Genomic DNA, 18274 nt, shown 5'->3' on the forward strand with positions numbered 1-18274 from the left:
GTCACCCGGAGGAAACCCACGTAGACACAGAGAGAACACACCACACTCCTCACAGACAGTCACCCGGAGGAAACCCACGCAGACACAGAGAGAACACACCACACTCCTCACAGACAGTCACCCGGAGGAAACCCACGCAGACACAGGGAGAACACACCACACTCCTCACAGACAGTCACCCGGAGGAAACCCACGTAGACACAGAGAGAACACACCACACTCCTCACAGACAGTCACCCGGAGGAAACCCACGCAGACACAGGGAGAACACACCACACTCCTCACAGACAGTCACCCGGAGGAAACCCACGCAGACACAGGGAGAACACACCACACTCCTCACAGACAGTCACCCGGAGGAAACCCACGCAGACACAGGGAGAACACTCCACACACCTCAGTCACCCGGAGGAAACCCACGCAGACACAGGGAGAACACACCACACTCCTCACAGACAGTCACCCGGAGGAAACCCACGTAGACACAGAGAGAACACACCACACTCCTCACAGACAGTCACCTGGAGGAAACCCACGCAGACACAGGGAGAACACACCACACTCCTCACAGACAGTCACCCGGAGGAAACCCACGCAGACACAGGGAGAACACACCACACTCCTCACAGACAGTCACCCGGAGGAAACCCACGCAGACACAGGGAGAACACACCACACTCCTCACAGACAGTCACCCGGAGGAAACCCACGCAGACACAGGGAGAACACACCACACTCCTCACAGACAGTCACCCGGAGGAAACCCACGCAGACACGGAGAACACACCACACTCCTCACAGACAGTCACCCGGAGGAAACCCACGCAGACACAGGGAGAACACACCACACTCCTCACAGACAGTCACCTGGAGGAAACCCACGCAGACACAGGGAGAACACACCACACTCCTCACAGACAGTCACCCGGAGGAAACCCACGCAGACACAGGGAGAACACTCCACACACCTCAGTCACCCGGAGGAAACCCACGCAGACACAGGGAGAACACACCACACTCCTCACAGACAGTCACCCGGAGGAAACCCACGCAGACACAGGGAGAACACACCACACTCCTCACAGACAGTCACCCGGAGGAAACCCACGCAGACACAGGGAGAACACACCACACTCCTCACAGACAGTCACCCGGAGGAAACCCACGTAGACACAGGGAGAACACACCACACTCCTCACAGACAGTCACCCGGAGGAAACCCACGCAGACACAGGGAGAACACACCACACTCCTCACAGACAGTCACCCGCAGCGGGACACTGGAGCTGTGACAGAGACACTACCTGCTGCTCCACCGTGCCGCACTAACTTCATACACTTCAAACACTGTTTGGACATTTGTAACATACTTAAAAATGTAATAACTTCAGCAGGAACAAGGCAGGAGCACACCCTAAACAGGGGGCGCACACTCAGGTTTATAACTGTCATATCTCTCTGTGGTGCAATTTTAGCAACATACTATCTTTAATATGTCTTCAGCAGTATGTTTCCACAGTTGTAAACAGTACACTATCTATAATATCGGTATTATATAGTATCGGTATGAAATAGTATTCATATCTGTAATAATCTGAGTCATAGTAGTTCTTTTACACCTCTGCTAGAAGTCGAAGTGTGCAGACAAGTGACTTAACGCTCATTAGTGCGCCCCACCCTGGGCGTAAGTAATTGGCAGCTCCGTCCCCCCACTCCTTACTTGGATGTGGGACAAACATCTGCCATGTGAGTCACTTAGGGTCTGGGACGTTGTCTTTGAAGTTTTTAGAGGACAAATTCTCTAAGTGGGGGGAAAGAATAAATAAAAACCAAACTTTGCAATGATTCACACCTGGGGAATGTTTACAGACGTAGCCCTCCCTCGAAACCACAGCACTTCCTTAAATACTTGCACGAACCTAATTGGACGATGACATTGGTTTGGCCGTAAAAAGGCTCAGTACCCAAATTAGGGATACGGATGATGCCGGCAGGTCCCATGTGTTTGGTTTAACAAGTAGGGCATGAGTCTATCATTCACACGAATGGTCAGACAATGATTTGTGAGGGAAGATCGCTCAATGACACGCAGGAAGCAATGAAGGCGCTCGGACCCTCTGATCTTGTCCGGTGATTTTGCCTTTTATAGCTGTGCGCCTCCAGAGGAAATCCGTGCCTAATTAACTAAGTCCTGCCCTCCGGCCATGGGCCTAGCGCTTTCCTGTTTAGTCCAAGGAGAGTGAGAGAGACAGAGGGTGAATGGGATTTGTGTGTGTGTGTGTATGGGGGGGGATGATGAATGAGAGATGGATGACCTGACAGAGGCGACAGAAAAGGCGAGGTGAAGGATGAATACACTACAGTTCAGAAGGGAAGTTTGGAGAAACCAAAAGTTAAAACCCTGTGTTTATCAATAATTTAAAACCAACTTGATTGCAGTTAAATTGCTGCTTATAAAAAGCATTAAATGAAGTGAGCAGCTGAGTTCATGAGCGAAAGGTCACCATGACTCGTCAAATGTAGATTATAGGAGTAGAAAGCCCCCGTGGATTTGGCTGTGGAGCAGCAGAACTGTTCTCTGGACTGATGGAGCGCCATCCAACGGCGTTAGACCTAACCACCCAACATCAGTCCCCGACCTGTAACACTGTGTTATGTTCCCGGGGCTGAATGCCATGAACTCTACACAGCAATGTTCCAACGTTACGTGTAAAGCCTTCCCATAAACGTAGACGTCTCCAGCAAATGGGGAGCGTCTGATGGTCTGAGGTATGTGTCTGCAGCCATCGAAATTGTCTTGTGTTATGTTCGACTTTTCCCGTTGTTACGAGTTATTAATACACACATAAAAAAGAAGAAAAGCTAGTGACTTCAAATTTCTGAACAGCGGTGTACGGAAGCAGTCCGGGCGATCGGCTCCACGGCTGTAGAAACGGAAAAAGGCACCAGCTCACTGAGACATTCCAGCCAAGGCTTGGCACTTTGTTATGCATTCTTCTCTGCACCTACCCTCACGCCTGACCTTCAGAAGATTTGCTTCTCCACATGAGACATAACCGAGCTCATTTAAATCATAATCTCTCTCTCTCTCTCTTTCTCCCTTACTGCATCTTTACCGTCAGACCCTTCCTAAAAGTGCATCTGACAGGACGAGAGCGAAAAAATAACACCCAGGACTCTTATGAGTTCCATAAACCTCTGATAGCAGAGATGAGTGATATTCGAGAGGGGGGCGGGGGTGGGTATTACTCCTAGAAGTTATTGGTCATTCATAATCCTGTTTTGAAATGTTAATGGAGAACCGTATTTAAGCTGCCAATGTTTTAATATACACATCTTCCAGATACATTAAATCTCGACTCTCTTTTTTTACATTTTTCTTTCAGGAACGTTCATGGCTAACGTCCAAGGGCAGACTCTGGTCCTCAGTGAGGAGATGCACATGCGTCTCTGGGCTGCATTCAGATAACCTGCTGCAGAATGACTTATTCAGCTGCAGTGGAAGCAGCGCTGTGTGGGAGACGAGGTGCAGATTATGGATTCTGGGAGAGCACACCAGGATTAAAGGTATGTGGATCTGTTGGGGGGGAAAATGGCCCCTGTGTGCTTCAGAAAGAGCCCTACTCTTCAGCTGTAAGAGATCAAGGCTGCTACATAGCATGTTGCAGTGAAAGACTACTTTGGTAGAGGTGAAAAATAAGAGCACACCAGCTACAGAAACAGCCTAGCTGACGTGTAGTTGAGTATTCAGCTGTAGTTTTACATCTTAAAGGTTTGGCCCTTCCACCTAACTTCTGATAGATGAGCAAAAAAATGGTTAACAGGAATATTTAAATATTTACTACACTATTAATATTAAGAAAACAATTTAAAATGATAAGCAAACTTCATCTACGAAACGTATTATAGTCAGGTGAAATTATGACCCTAACTGTACTTTCGAAAGTAACCTCAATTTCCTAAAAACATAGCTACACTTAAAGGAAAACTAGGCAATTATTTCTACATTAAAATTACAGCTTCATAATCATTGTGATGCAGCACTGAGAGAACCCAGAGAGAGTTACCCAGAGTAACTTTTGGCAGAGGGTAGGAAACCCCCTCTCATCCTTCCCCCTCCCCCTTGGTTATGGGATAGTGCTGTAAAAGTGAATTACACTCTGAAACTAGGGGGAGCCCAGGAGCAAAACCACCAAATCTTTCCTTTAAAAGCATTAAAGTATAAAACCCCAAAAGCATTGTTTTTCTTCTCAGTGCTTGATGTTTTTCTGTCACTGTGGCTCAACAAATTGCTCTGATTTTTTGTTTGATTTTCAATAAAATATCCATCTATCCATCCATTATCTGTAACCCTTATCCAGTTCACACCTACAGACACTTTTGAGTCACCAATCCAAATACCAACGTGTGTTTTTGACGCATGGGAGGAAACCGGAGCACCCGGAGGAAACCCACGCAGACACAGGGAGAACACACCACACTCCTCACAGACAGTCACCCGGAGGAAACCCACGCAGACACAGAGAGAACACACCACACTCCTCACAGACAGTCACCCGGAGGAAACCCACGCAGACACAGAGAGAACACACCACACTCCTCACAGACAGTCACCCAGAGGAAACCCACGCAGACACAGGGAGAACACACCACACTCCTCACAGACAGTCACCCGGAGGAAACCCACGCAGACACAGAGAGAACACACCACACTCCTCACAGACAGTCACCCAGAGGAAACCCACGCAGACACAGAGAGAACACACCACACTCCTCACAGACAGTCACCCGGAGGAAACCCACGCAGACACAGAGAGAACACACCACACTCCTCACAGACAGTCACCCGGAGGAAGCCCACACAGACACAGAGAGAACACACCACACTCCTCACAGACAGTCACCCGGAGGAAGCCCACACAGACACAGGGAGAACACACCACACTCCTCACAGACAGTCACCTGGAGGAAACCCACGCAGACACAGGGAGAACACACCACACTCCTCACAGACAGTCACCCGGAGGAAACCCACGCAGACACAGGGGGAACACACCACACTCCTCACAGACAGTCACCCGGAGAAAACCCACGCAGACACAGAGAGAACACACCACACTCCTCACAGACAGTCACCCGGAGAAAACCCAAACAGACACAGAGAGAACACACCACACTCCTCACAGACAGTCACCCGGAGAAAACCCAAACAGACACAGAGAGAACACACCACACTCCTCACAGACAGTCACCCGGAGGAAACCCACACAGACACAGAGAGAACACACCACACTCCTCACAGACAGTCACCCGGAGGAAGCCCACACAGACACAGGGAGAACACACCACACTCCTCACAGACAGTCACCTGGAGGAAACCCACGCAGACACAGAGAGAACACACCACACTCCTCACAGACAGTCACCCGGAGCGGGAATCGATCCCACAACCTCCAGGACCCTGGAGCTGTGTGACTGCGACACTAACCTGCTGCTCCACCGTGTCGCCCTTCAATAAAATATGCACCACTAAATTCACTGAAATACAAATTATGTTTAGGTAACAGGAGCTGGTTTAATGTTTATGCTTTAGCCGCCTAAATTGCCTTTTCATGAACAAGAAGAGCGTCAGAGTTAGAATGAGGTATGTGTGTAAAATGGATTCTGAAATGGAGTCTAGTGGGAGTTTTTTTCCATGTACAGAGCAAATCAAACTGCCTGTCCACTCAGCGTTACTGATGGATCCATTGATTCATTCTTCTCCACATAGAACCAACACTAGGTTAATTCTACAGCAAAGGTAGAACCAGCAGAAGGCACCGATGTGTCATGTGGGGATTTGAAAGTGCTGCCAGCGCTCATTCAGTTTACACTTAGAAACATTTCAAGGTAATGACAGTTTAATTTCAAATGTGAATTAATGTACTTCGCTGCATTCAGTGAATAATGCATGTTTGTGCTACTCCTGCTACAGGACGTTGAAAAAAAAGTTGCAAAACTACAACAAAAATGTTTTCAACAGCAGCACATTTAGACGCTTGAGTAATTACTGGAGTCTGACTCTTCGTTTGCCTGGTGCATGTCTGTGTAAGGGTTTAATGCATCAGCACAACAAGAGATCTTTTATGAATCTGTTGATTGGAGTGGAATAATGCTCTCTGGTTAAATAAATAAATAAATAAAACAACAGTCTAAGCTTTTTTGAATTAAGTCGGTGTAAACATTAGTCATTGCTGCCTTGCACTTTGACACAACGATCATATTCATGTGTTATGATGCTGCTGAAAGCACTCTATAAAGCCATTTCTCAATCCCAGTCCAGAATTGGACTGAGCTTTAACCCTGAAACACTGGTTTGCTTGTGATTGGGAGGAAAATGGACATTGTTCTAGACGACTGGAGCTGTGGGAATGATGCGTTCATGCCTGGACTGCACAGCCGGTGGTCTCAAGATTGCTGTATGCCTTATTTAGCTCATTCTGCTCTTCCAGACTGTGATGCAGTCACCAAACACTGTGCCCTAAAATTTGCTTGACTCTAGCCATGGTTCTGTGTAAGTGGATAGTCTCATTTGAGCGTATTGTGAGTAGACATCATCATCTTAGAGTGGGGGAGGTTGCTATTTGGTTCTTCACAGCAGTAAAACTATTAGAAATATAATTGTGCATTGACTAAAAGCAGTTTGTAAATATGGGCTTTCACTAGATGCTGCTGACAAGTGCCACCATTTGCAACCATGACCTCTCACTGTCCATTCTCTCACCTCCACTGACCACACAGGAGCACTTTTCTGGTTCTGCAGTTACAGACTGTAGTGTATCTGTTGCTCTGCATACTTTTGCCCCCTTTCACCAGCCCTGTCCATCAGCGCTCAGGACCCCCACAGAGCAGGTGTGATGTGGTGGTGGATCATTCTCAGCGCTGCAGTGACACTGACGTGGTGGTGGTGTGTTAGTGTGTGTTGTGCTGGTGTAGAGTGGATCAGACACAGCAGTGCTGCTGGAGTTTTTAAACCCTGTGTCCACTCTCTGTCCACTCTGTGAGACACTCCTCCCTCGTTGGTCCACCTTGTAGATGTAGAGTCAGAGACGGTAGCTCATCTGTCGCTGCACAGTGTGTGTCGCTCGTCCTCTAGTCCTTCATCAGTGACACAGGACGCTGTCGGCTGGATGTTTTTGGTCGGTGGACTGTTCTCGGTCCAGACACTGAGGGGTTTAAAAACTCCACCAGCACTGCTGTGTCTGATCCACTCTACACCAGCACAACACACACTAACACACCACCACCACGTCAGTGTCACTGCAGCGCTGAGAATGATCCACCACCACATCACACCTGCTCTGTGGGGGTCCTGACTATAAAGGGTGAAAGGAGGCACACAAAGTATGCAGAGCAATGTTCAGTGGAGCTGAGAGAATGGACAGTGAGTGTAGAAACAGAAGGTGCTCATTAGGCCTGATCTGTGTGTATATAATTTGGTTTTTGTGTGCTTGAGCATGTTGTTTATTTTAAAAATGTCTGTTCTTGATGCATTACTTGATCCATTATCAAGGATCTTATCATCAATTATTATCAATTCTAAGACTGTTAATTGATATTTCTCTGTAGGTTTTTCTAAATCTGGAGTGTGGCAGTGATACTTTGATAAAAATGGCAAGGCCATAAAAAAAACAGAGAGATAAAGGAATTAAATTACGTTTGAAAAAAGTGAACCAGTCCAGAATATGAGACTGAATAAGTGTTAGCAGTCAAGTAGCACAGACTGTGTTCTCGGACCAGAGTGGCCATTCTTCTGCAAGCAGCTACACTGTGAAGTACCTCTACTTTGTGAAAACCTGTAATGGTAGCTATTGTAAAAGCTGTTTTGAGCCTAGTGCTGATTTTTGTACCTAATATGTTTTCACTCCACAAAGACAAAGAGGCCTGCTTCTTGGTAAATCTGAGTCATCCTATCATCCCAATAATTCACCTTCTGGTCAGAATGGTAGTGTGAAACCCCAGACCATAACCCCATTGGGCACCACATACAACAAGCCCCACCTTTAAACTGCAGTTAATCTGTCAAACATACAGATATGAGCTTAGACACCAAGCAAAAAAATGCTCATGTGATCACAGCACATGTGATCTTGTTGTTTAATGTACCACAACAGCAGCTTATCGTGTAAAACATGTGTATGTCCAACCCCTGACTTTCTTGTGTGTTTCAAATGCACAGTGAAATAGGCTTGAGCTTCAACTTAAGACAAAACTGATTATGTGATTACTTTGGTGAAGATATGGCAGTGTTAATAAATGTTTCTTTAACTTACTCTGGCTAAGGAAAAGTTTGTGAAACTAAAACTCTCAGTGCGCATGTAAATTAGAGCTGGACAATAATTCAATATTAATATATATCACCATATAAAATGTTTCAATAACAGTATGACTTTTAAACACCACACTCCTCACAGACAGTCACCCGGAGGAAACCCACGCAGACACAGGGAGAACACACCACACTCCTCACAGACAGTCACCCGGAGGAAACCCACACAGACACAGGGAGAACACACCACACTCCTCACAGACAGTCACCCGGAGGAAACCCACGCAGACACAGGGAGAACACACCACACTCCTCACAGACAGTCACCCGGAGGAAACCCACGCAGACACGGGGAGAACACACCACACTCCTCACAGACAGTCACCCGGAGGAAACCCACGCAGACACGGGGAGAACACACCACACTCCTCACAGACAGTCACCCGGAGGAAACCCACGCAGACACAGAGAGAACACACCACACTCCTCGCAGACAGTCACCCGGAGCGGGACTCGAACCCACAACCTCCAGGACCCTGGAGCTGTGACAGAGACACTTCCTGCTCTGGCACTGTGCCGTGGAAGTTTTTCATTGAATTTAATACATTGGAATTATATCGTATCGTCCAGCCTTACTATTAATTATGCTCAGTGTTTTGAACCATGTTTTGTCACATGTCCACTGTGTTATTCTGATAAACATGCTTCTCTCTAGCTGCTGTACGTATAATATTAGTTTAAAAAATGCAATAGCTTTTGATTAAACTTAAGTGATTTTAGTGAAATATGTAATTAGCCACATGTACTTCATCCTTAGATGCATTCATGAAGACATTAAGCACATTTTGGGCTCTTAGGCACTGTGCATGTTTTGTACAAAAAAAAAGGGCAGAACACTTCCTGAAACTGGTGCGAACGGCTCAGACCTCAGTGTGAAGAAAATAACCGATAATGTTTAATAACAACGTGTGCCTATTCATTCGGTTTTACATCATAATTGGTGTTTAGTTTGTCCTCGTATCAGAATCACGACAGTTGTGCTGCTGTTAAATATAGATACAAATAGAAAGGCCCTGATGTGTCATGGGTATTGAAAATCCCAGCAGTGCTCCTTTAATTTCCAACGAGAAACATCTCAAGCAAATGACAACTTAATTATGACTTTGAATTAAAGTCGCGCCTCACGAACATACATGGAGGCGTTCTCAAACAGTGTTGAACAGTCTGTGCATAATGCATGTTTGTGCTAGCGCTACTCCAGGGAGCTGAAGAACTGCAATCAGGATGTCTACTGATTCCAGGAGTGAGTCATTTAGACAGTACAACAATTACTGAAGCCGTATGTCATCACGGGGTTGGCGTGTGCTTACCCTTAGCAACATGGTCTCTCCATTTATGAGTAATTTGTTTGAGGTGAAGTTAGCCACGCCTACATTTTAAGGCATACTTTGTGGAGCCTGTTCAATTGAGATGATTATTAAATAATAATAATAATGATATATATATAACTTTACATGACACCTGTATAAGCTCTTCATGACCACTGATATAAACATATATTAACGTTTATATCATTTTACTCCAATGGATTGCGTGCGCTTGCATTTTTCTGTGATGTCATGTTGATGTTGTGTGTGACAGGAGATGCTAGTTTGTGTCATGAGGTTAACCGACTTTATCTCAGTGTATATTCAAGAACATAATAATTATAATATGACATACATTTCCAAGAGAAATTTCTGTGAGTCTTTAGGTGGTGACATTCACTGTGCCATTTATAAGATTTAAGCCTATGTCACATTTATTAAGATACTACTAACCTCACTCATGGTGGCATCTCGCCCATCTCTTTAGTGTCTTGACAGGTTATGCTTGTGCCATGTAGCCTTCATGAGCACAGCACTACAGACACTGTTGCACAACCAGTCCATGTCAACATGGGAGGAAACCTGAGCACCCAGCGGAAACCCATACAGACACAGAGAGAATACACGGCAAAGACAGAGTCTCCAGAGAGACCCTGAAATCCTCCTGTATGCAGAAATAGAACAATGTTTCTAAATCCCTTTTCTTACATATTACTGTTTCTCATACACACTCAAAAATAATGGTTCTACAGTGGTTCTTTTGTAAAGAAAACTTGTATTCAGCATGAAGGTGTTCTTCAGATTGGTGGAGAACGTGCTATTGATGTTCCTGTACAGCACCTTTTAGAAAAGGGTTCTATACGGCACCAAAAAGGGTTCCTGTGCTGTTACAAGCTTGACATCGCAGCAGTAGAGGAACCATTTTTAGTGCCGTACAGAACCCTTCTCTGAAAGGGTTCTTCTCTCCATCAATCTGAAGAACCCCTTCATGGTGCAAAAGGGTTCTTCAAGTGTTCAGGGCTCTATACAGAACCATTTCCTTTACCAACATCCCTTGTAGAGCTACAGCTTTTAAGTGTGTACTCTCTAATAGCCATTTAACCTCATGAAGGGGATGGAACGGAGCCGATGAATTGAGTCCGGTGTACGAGGAGCAGGCAGAACGCTAAAATATGCAGAACATGAATACGGTAGGAAAAAGATAATGCCGTACATATGACACATTTACTTAAATACTCGGATAAGACACGTTAAGTAGGGCTTAGTCTGTTTCAAGCCTGGTACATGAGCCACAGTTACACATGGTGCTGCAATACAAACATTTTGTGAATGCACTCTCTCCAATTAAAATCATGAAAAGCTTTCGTTAGCGTAGTGACCACCTTTTCATTTAATGCTGCAGTTTAGTAACTAATGAGGTACAGTGAGGTTAAGTGTTCTAAGAGGTGAATTAGAATTAACCACTGAAGCAGTATGTGGTAAAACAGTGAGGCTCAGGTGGCAGTTAGCCTTAGCCACTGCTATAGGCTTTGAGGCAAAGTACTGAAGCTAAATGCCAACGTATGCTTCTACGCTACATTGTACGATGTTGTGCATTGGTGCGTCTGCATTGTGTGCAATTACAACTCCTAAACTCTGGTTTACGTGCAGCGCCAGCCTGGAAAGAAATGAAATTACAACGCTGACACCTTTCCTGCCTGTGTCCCGTCTTGTCGTAGCAAGCTATTTTTTTGGAGGCTTGTCCTTCGAGATTTTCAACCACATCATAAATTCCGTGACATCCAAATCAATGTTTGAGGACATCTCTCGACATGAAACATTGGTGTCTGTGTCGCCAGGTCGTGTAGTTACATTTCCGGAGAGGCTACGGTGTAGGGTGCATGGCACAGAGTGGATGTAGGAGCATAGATTGCTCTTAAGGACTCAGATTTAGCCACTACTGAAGCTGATTTTTATGTAGCAAAGCAGTGCTGCTAAGAGAGCGTAGAGGAGTGATAGAATTAGGGTTTGCTGTTTGACATTTTGGTCAGTTTTCCTTACTTTCACATATTTTATAACCTGGTTTTACCATTTTAAAGGGAGTATTAATTTATGATGCTCAATGTTATCGTTGAAAATGTCAGATGGTATTAATTTAGGTCTGAAATAGTCATCAGGGCAACAAAAGGGGTAAAGTCATGAATCTCGATGATTAACACTGATTGCCCTTTATAAACTTAAATACACTGAAATATGAGAGAAAAGGCATGAACAGTCAAGTTGCGTAGACTGTGCTCTCAGACCATTGTCTCCATTCATTTGCTAGCAATCATGTTGTGAAGCTAAAGTTAAATCTAGCCCACACGTACATCGTAGGTACCATGTAGCCACGTACCATACACCACACCCTAGTGAATGAATTCTGGAATTATTAACACTTTTTTGCCTAAATACAAAGCAAATGGCAGCAAATTCACAAAATTGATTGAGTGTTACCCTTATATAGCACCTGTTTAGACACCCGGGACTCTTTACAATCAATCGATGAATAGGTGGAAGAACTTGAGTCTTCCAAAACAAAAACAAGCTACGAGGAATGGGGAACCAAGCAGGAGAAGCATGCTAGAGTTGTATTTGTTACTTTTCTGGCTGTAATTGCAGAGCGACACTGACCACATACCAATGCACAGATATAATGGCTCACAACAGCGTAGACTCTGCACCGATTTGACGCAGCCTTAAGCCTTAAGTGAACTAGGAGGCGAGCTGGGATTAGATGTTATCTGAAGCAGTGCGTGTGGTAAAGCAGTGAGACTAAGGCCATGAAGATGGCAGTCTCCGAACACACAAACAAACAAAAATGCACGGGTTTAGCGTTAGCATTTGCAGAGGCAGTGTGTGGTGAAGCTAGAGTTTGCGATGAGAGTGGACGAGGAGTGTGGGGGATTGGGGTTGGAGTGGAACACTGGGCCAATACTCATCACCTGTCTCTTAATGCATTGGATGAGGCTGGCTTTGATGAAAATGTCATGCCATCCTTTCTTATTGAAAATCATTACCTGTTAAAGATCATGACATTAAAGAGCTTGCCACGTACGTAAACAGCAGACAAGTAAGCAAAATACTGCCAAGTGACCAAAGGGACCTGAAGCGACTGGCCTAGCTGCGCCTGCCAAAAATGTCACAGCTGGAAGAGAGGCCCATTCATCAGCTGAAGAGGAGATGTGTCGGAAGCGCTGTCCAGTCTGTGATTCATGCTGCTCTCTTGTAGTCTTATGATGTTCTTATCAGCTGATCTACATACGCTGACAGAACATGAAGTATAGGTTAATAGATCTGGAAAGCTCTCTATGACCAAAATCTGAGGCAATGGACTTCCAAACTGTCCGTAAACAAACACCAAACCCTTCGGCGAACACGTTAAGCTGTGTAAGAAAACAAAGAAGTAACACTCAAGTTTAATCAGCTTGATTGTTTTTGTCTGTTGCACAAAGAGGATATTCTCCATTTAAAAGTTCTATTCTCTCTCTTTTGTAACACCAGTGGTGCACTGCAGAATAATAATAACGAGGCCCTTTTTTTTAAACACTTCTGTCCATTGTTGTGATAATCCAGCCCGACTTCAGACTGGAGTCTCCCTGTCGGAATCCATTTCATAAAAGTGTAGTTGTCAGAATCCATTTAAATGAGGGAGTCGGTGTCGGGATTCATTTGTTAGAATCCATTTTCACACCACGGAGTTGATTTGAAATGCATAAGATAATACACCCTTTGAATGAGATGTCTTGGAGTTCTAAAATGACATCTGTTAAACATGTTCATGTTAGATTTTAATGATTACAACTTTTGTTTGAGAAGCAGGCTTTCTGCTTAGAACTCTGTCGGTAGGCACTCAAAACTGTGCCATCACTTCCTCAGCTGAAAGTGTTACTGGAACATACTGAGCCTATCTACTGGGTAAAGTGGCCTTATTGGTAAATTCAGTGGAACAATCAGTGCATGAGAAGGTACTAAGACATTTGAATAAACGTTCATATTAAACTTCCCTATAATTCCTGGCCTCCAGTCTCACAGTGACCCTGATCAGGATGATATAAACAATCTATTTCTTACGGTCGTTTGCATTGTACCTCACTGTGCACACCGAAAGTGACAAAAGCGACACTGTGACACTTCAAAGTTACAGTTGACGTTTGAGTTAGCCAAAAATAATAGCTGTAGGTTTGTAATTTCAGGGAGGGGGACTTCCTATAAAATAAGGTCATGTCAGGGTTATGATCCTTTTGTGAATAAATAAAGCCTACCCAGTAAACATTTAGCCGTTGATTCAACGTTGAAATAACGTAATGACTGCCGTCTAATCGACGTTCTCTTAAGGTTGAAAATAAAAGTTGAAAAGATGTCCAAACACAGACATTGAAAAGACGACTATTAGACGTGTTTTGGACGTCCACTGACGTTATCGATTGGTCACCACTTGACTAACTTATTAAGATGGATTTTGGACGTCCATTGACGTTTAAAATATTTCCTTGACGGACAGACTACTTTTAGACCTATTTTGAACGTCCAGGGACGGTCCTTGTTTACTGGGTATGCTCTAACGCTGGTTGCTGTTTACCTTAAAAACATGATTTACTTGGTAATGTAGTTCAGTCTAGCACCACATCCCTGCGCATTGCGGGACATGCCCATCAACGACATATTACCTGCTGCATGGGCAACGCTGAGCGATTTTATCACTTTCAGTGTGCACACACAGTGACGGCAGCCATTAGGCCATGAGCTGAACAGAAATTTGTTTGATTGTACAGTGGCCTCAAAACCTATTGAGAAATGTGCAATTTGTATTAGAACAGATTATTCCAAGACTGGCATGTTCCTTTGTGTAAAGTATTTTTTCAGAAAGTGGCTGGTGTGTATCAGGTGTATGAGAAATTACAGTTGTTAATGCACAGTTGCGTGCACTGCATGTTAGCGCTACACTGAACAATCACTAGATTAGGAACACACATACCTTCTGTATGATTTTAAACCCCCTTTCACCCTATTCTTCAATGGTCAAGACCACCAAAAAGCAGGTAACTCGTGCATTGATATATACTAGTAAATAAAACGATATATACTAATCAGAAGTGTCTTGTACTAATGACTACTCACATTAAATTTATCGGTAGCAGTTGTGGCGCACACAAACCGGCCTACTCCAGGTCTGAATCCAGCCCTAATCTGGGAAAGTTGCCATCTATATCCCACAAAAGACTTCTGATGCAACAAGCCATGTAGTTGCCATGTGTAGTAGTGAGGTAAGGATATGTGCCTGACAGGAAAATTCTACTTGCTGAGACTTTAATTCTCGAAATGGTTAGGCTCAGAGTGCTTGAGCTCAGCAGAATCCATTTAATCACACAACGTTATTTCAGAAATCCAGTCACACACTTTCCTGGAAGGGAGAAACAGCTCCAGAATTGTGGAGTTTTATCAGGAAAATTAATAGAGTAACACAGAAAGGCAAAACAAGCTGTGCTGAAGAAGCATGTTTCAACCAATAGTGGCGTAGACAGACATTAAACGAAACACAGAACTGGCACCTTTTTTACCCATGAGTCTGCTGAGCTTTGTAAACATTCAGCTGGGGCAGTTTAGACAATCTCTAGTTGAAACGCTATTTCTGATCTTCACCTGTTGAATTAATCTTTGATTTTCGAGAATGGCTTGTTAGCTGGGGGAGATGAACCATTGTTTTAGCTGCCTGACTTGCTTAGGGTTCATATTTTTGCTTTTTCAAGCCCGGATTGTATAAAGAAGTAGACTCAAATTGTTCCTGATGTCAAATCGAATGCTCTGTGCTCTTTCTAATGATGAGTCTAATCTTTCTTGCTCAGTAATAACACCCTCCCAAAGCCCTGTAGTTATCTCTTTGAAAAATGACACTGTTTTTGGAATTGTCTTGCTCTTAAATGTCTTCAGTACATCTACTGCTTATCCATACTTGACACCATTAACAACTTGGCTGAGATGAGCCATAGTCATAAACTGCAGAACTTGCAGTGATTCATAGCCACTGAATGGTTTCATCTGCTTTCTTGGGCCCGAGACGTAGACGTAAGTGCTTTTGTGTGTCGTGCTTGGTGCGCCTCTTCCTTATTTGTCACAGCACTTGCAAGGGCACAGGAGATGTCCTTTTGTAGCAGGTAAATAAACTGCTCTCCCTGCGGTCAGAGAGACTAAACAAATGGCACGGATGCTGATGCATTTTATGTGGCCTCTGAGGCTCGGTTCAGACTGATTGGGATCGCGGTAGCTTTGGGAAGAATCTCCTAGAAGTTTCCTCAGGTTTTTGTTGTGGATTACCTGAATTTGGAGTCCATTTCATTAACATTTGGGCTCCTTCCTCAGGCCATCATGATTGAACGTATAGCATGTTCATTCACTAATTGACTGCAGTATTCATTGTCTGATTTACTCTGGAGGATTGATGGGTAAGTCTGACTGGTCAGGGACAACTGTGTTCTCATGAAGATGAAACATTAACCCCACCCACAAAATTTGGAGGCTCAGTCGATAAGCATCTGAAGCGTGGCAGACCTGGCCTGTGCCAGACAGAAATTTGGATGCATTACAGGGCAAGGTAATTTGGTCTAGTCTCCTTGCCTTAGTCATTTAACTTGATTAATAGGAGCTCATTGGATTCTGTTTTTTTCCATTACGTGGCATTACTTTCTTGTGCCAGGGAGGGACATTTACCAAGGGAAACAAGCCATCCACAGTGTTCCTCATTTTTAAGAAGAAATGCATTCAGGGATAGGAGGACAATCAGTTTCTCTGATGTTTGTACAATTCCAGATTCAGTTATGATGGTAATACAGGCGTTTTATGGCCTGTGCAGACTTTGAACTGTTAGACAATCCTTTTGTTTCCAAACCAGGAGCAGAAGTAGTTCAGAAAGAGGAAAAACAAAACAAAAAAACACAGAAGGTCTTGAATGAGTGAATGAGTTATAAAACATTATCAGGCCATGCATCTGTTATTCAGGCCTGCAGTCATGCTTTGGCACAGGAGAGTGCCGCTGCTGTGGCATGATAGATTCGAGAACTAAGCAGAGCCGACTGAAGTTTCAAGGTTAGAGGATTTTTTATGGACTGGAGGATGGGAAGAGCAAGCTTGGTTGTGATCATGGTTTCCATTAGGGTTAACATGGTCCTGCAGAAACCTCATCTGTCATTGTGATACCAAACAAGCCGAACGCTTCAGATGCTGGGGCCTGCACAGGTAGGTGCACTTTTCCTATGAGTGGCCAATCACGCTAAATTACTGCATGATAAAGCACTGCATATTTATGTCTACCTATGATGCTATGAGTTTTGCTTTGTGCTGCGTCCTTTATAGTTTTGCCTTCCCGTTTGATAGCTCTGCGGCCTTGGTTTCATAACTTTCATTCCATTCTAATCTTGTGTGGGTGAAACTGACCCTCTCCAGCATCAGATTTCTGTACGTGTGTCATTTGTAGATATTGCATTATGCACTAAAATTTGCACTTTTATGATTTCAGAAGGTGAAAATAACCTGCTCTAATGGGATGCCCGTTCCCAGAGGCTCCGATTTTTCAGTCTTTCACCTGGGCTTATTCTCTGCCATGAATATCTCTACCTCCAGCTCCATTATTTCACTTCATGAGGTTTCATGCTGAGAAACTCCATTAGCGCTCTGAAAGAGGCATGGCTTCCATCAGAGTTGCAGGACAATGGCTGATGGCTGCTAGACTTGGGCATCTCTATCAGGTCACTACAGTTTGTAAATGGAAGCCATTCCAGCTGTGCTGACCACAATGTGGTTTGGCTCCCTGTGTTTCCATGGCCTTAAGGGTAACACACTTATTTATGTTCTTGTAGGATGCAAACTTTTGCACTCTCCAAAGGGGTGGCAGCAAGAGGCCAAAAAGGGCTACTTTGTAAATGAGAGGAACAGCTGGTATTTTAACAGAAAGGGCAGCAGTTAAGAGATTACGTTGGCCAATCTTCACATCATATTGATCAAGTCAGTGCCCAGCGTTGTTGTGGCATGTTTAAGCTAACAACTGAAAGTTAATTGCCTTATTAGAACCATTTTAATTGCAGTTTATTCAGGAATGTTATGAGATTGTCAAATATGCTGATGACACTACAGTGATGGGACTGATCAATGGACGTAGTAGAACAGGGATTTGGCAGATCTGCCGACTTGCTACAAAGACCTCAATCTTTTCTTTTTATCAGAAAAAAAATCAACTAGGAATATGTTTGTTGATCCAAGCAGGAGGGAGTAGCACGCAGCGCTGAAAATATGTGGGGCAGAGGTAGAGAGAGTGAAAACCTTCAAGTTTCTGCATTCTCATCAGAGAAAATCTCCCTTGGCCACACTATACTTTTAATGAAGGTGTCACAGCAACAATCATTCTTCCTGAGAAGGCTAAAGATGTAACATCACTGTAGCAGCATCTACAAAGGTGTTATCAAGAGCGTTATCAGCCATGGCATCAAAGTCTGCTTTAGGAATTGCTCTTCACTGGACCAGGGGGTTGTTAAGACTCCCAGAACCATCTCAAGAATGGCCTTCCTCACGCTGGAGGACATTTACCACA

The 18274-nt window shown here is 44.2% G+C and overlaps 1 protein-coding gene and 1 long non-coding RNA gene across 2 annotated transcripts in view; one reads left to right on the top strand and one right to left on the bottom strand.

Moving 5' to 3' along the window:
- The window catches only part of si:dkeyp-23e4.3 (rho GTPase-activating protein 7), a 70588-nt gene that overhangs the window by 38207 nt on the left and 14107 nt on the right, over nucleotides 1-18274 (bottom strand). The window lies entirely within an intron of this gene.
- LOC136668763 (uncharacterized) overlaps nucleotides 1-18274 on the top strand; it is a 242456-nt gene that overhangs the window by 30022 nt on the left and 194160 nt on the right. The window contains exon 4 of the long non-coding RNA XR_010795525.1: nucleotides 3387-3567. This is a non-coding gene — a long non-coding RNA (uncharacterized lncRNA). The remainder of the gene's footprint in view (nucleotides 1-3386; nucleotides 3568-18274) is intronic.

This window comes from Hoplias malabaricus, chromosome 15, assembly GCF_029633855.1.
Source record: "Hoplias malabaricus isolate fHopMal1 chromosome 15, fHopMal1.hap1, whole genome shotgun sequence".
NCBI classification, from domain to species: domain Eukaryota; kingdom Metazoa; phylum Chordata; class Actinopteri; order Characiformes; family Erythrinidae; genus Hoplias; species Hoplias malabaricus.